Source organism: Pongo abelii, chromosome 12, assembly GCF_028885655.2.
Source record: "Pongo abelii isolate AG06213 chromosome 12, NHGRI_mPonAbe1-v2.0_pri, whole genome shotgun sequence".
Taxonomy (NCBI): Eukaryota; Metazoa; Chordata; class Mammalia; order Primates; family Hominidae; genus Pongo; species Pongo abelii.
The window spans coordinates 2,277,501-2,279,980 of NC_071997.2; positions in this window are offsets into that span (position 1 = coordinate 2,277,501).

The following is a 2,480-nucleotide window of genomic DNA, read 5'->3' on the forward strand; positions in this document are numbered from 1 at the left end:
AGGCCGGGCGCGGTGGCTCACGTCTGTCATCCCAGCACTTTGGGAGGCCGAGGCGGGTGGATCACCTGAGGTTGGGAGTTCCAGACCAACCTTGCCAACACGGCGAAACCCCGTCTCTACTAAAAATACAAAACTGAGTCGGGAGCGGTGGGGCAGGCGCCTGGAATGCCAGCTCCTCCGGAGGCTGAGGCGGGAGAATCGCTTGAACCTGGGAGGCGGAGTCTGCAGGGAGCCGAGATCGCGCCACTGCACTACAGCCCAGGCTGTAGAGTGAGTGAGACTCTGTCTCTAAATAAATAAATACATACATACATACATACATAAATACATAAATACATAAATAAATGAATGAATGAAAAAATAAATTCTTTTCTGTGCTGACTGACATTTGCGGGCATCGGTTGTCTTCGGGCATCACCTAGCGGCCACTGTTTCTGAAAGTCGGGGAGACACGGAGGGAGGTCTCGCCGACTGCACCGAGCCTGGGGCAACTGGTTTCTCGCTCTCCCTTCTGGAGGCCCCTCCCTCTCTCCCTCGTTGCCTAGGGAACCTCCGCCCTGGCGGGGGCCCTATTGTTCTTTGATCGGCGCTTGAGTTTTCTTTGTGTTTTGGTTTCTTGACCGCGCATAGACTCTCCTACTTGGGCTTTAGGAAGGGTCAGTTTAATTTTCAAGTTGCCCCCCGGCTCCCCCCACTACCCACGTCCCTTTACCTTAATTTAGTGAGTCGGCGAGGTGGGTTCCCCCCGAAACCCCCACGCCCCGCCTCCCAACACCCTGCTTGGAAACCTTCCAGAGCCGCCCCGGTGTGCCTCCGTCTTCTCGCCCCTTCCCCCACCCCTTGCCGGCGATGATCTCATTCTTGCCAGGCTGACATTTGCATCGCTGGGCCTCAGGCCTCACTCAGTGGCCACCGTTTGTGAAGATGGGGGCGGCACGGTCCCACTTCCCCAGAGGCAGCTTGGGCCGATGGCATAGCCCTTGACCCGCGTGGGCAAGCGGGCGGGTCTGCAGTTGTGGGGATTTTCCCCCAGCTTCCCTCCTCAGGCCTCCCTTCCTCCCTCCCTCCCTGCCTCCCTAGGAAAGCTTCACCCTGGCTGGGTCTCAATCACCCATTCTCAGGATGTTTTCGTTTCTCCGCCCTCCAGCCGGCACAGTTTCACAACGGGAAAGGCGTCACAGCTCTAGTCTGGGCCTTCTTAGTATTTGCCCCAAACAGAAACGCTTTCTGAAAACTAACACTTGGCTCACTTAAGATTTCCAGGGACGGTGCCTTGGCCCGTGTTTGTTGGCTTGTTTTGTGTTTGTTCGTCTTTTTCCCTTTGCCTATGTATTTCTTTTCAGGTGAAGTAGAAATCCCCAGTTTTCAGGAAGACGTCTATTTTCCCCAAGACATGTTAGCTGCTGTTTTCTCCTGTTGTTAACTAGCGCTTTTCTGAATCTCTCCACGTGCAGTGAGAGCCGGTGGAAGTGTACTATCCTTCATAACATCTTATTTTCTAGAAATCCGTAGGTGAATGCTGCTGCTGCTCTCGCTGCTGCTGCTGCTCTTGTTGCTGTTGTTGTTGTTGTTGTTGTTGTTGTTGTTGTTGTTTTCAAAGTATAACCCGGCCACCGTTCATGGGATCAAAAGCATTATAAAATATGTGTAATTATTTCTCGAGCACGCCCTTCCTCCCCCTCTCTCTGTCTCTCTGTCTGTCTCTGTTTCTCTCTTTCTCTCTCTGTCTTTTCTCTCTCTCTCTCTCTGTCTCTCTCTGCCTGTCTGTTTCTCTCTCTCTCTCTCTGTCTCTCTCTCTCTCTCTGCCTGTCTGTTTCTCTCTCTCTCCGTCTCTCTCTCTCTCTCTGCCTGTCTGTTTCTCTCTCTCTCCGTCTCTCTCTCTCTCTCTGCCTGTCTGTTTCTCTCTCTCTCCGTCTCTCTCTCTCTCTCTGCCTGTCTGTTTCTCTCTCTCTCTGTCTCTCTCTCTCTCTCTCTCTGCCTGTCTGTTTCTCTCTCTCTCTCTGTCTCTCTCTCTCTCTCTGCCTGTCTGTTTCTCTCTCTCTGTCTCTCTCTCTCTCTCTGTCTGCCTGTCTGTCTGTCTCTCTCTCTCTCTGCCTGTCTGTCTCTCTCTCTCTCTCTGCCTGTCTGTCTGTTTCTCTCTCTCTCTCTCTCTCTCTCTCTCTCTCTCTCTCTCTCTCTCCCTCCCTCTCTTTACCTGTCTCTCTCACTGTGTCTGCCTTCTGTCTTACTCCCTTTCTCTGCCTGTCTGTCTGTCGGTCTGTCTCTCTCTCTCTGTCTCTCTCTCCCTGTCTGTCTGTCTGTTTCTCTCCGTCTCTCTCTGTCTGTCTCTGTCTTTCTCTGTCTGTCTCTTTGTCTGTCTCTTTCTTTCTCTCTGTCTCTCTGTGTCTGTCTCTCTATCTCTCTCTCTCTCACTGTGTCTGTCTTCTGTCTTAGTCTCTCTCTCTCCCTGTCTGTCTGTTTCTCTCTCTCTCTCTCTCTCT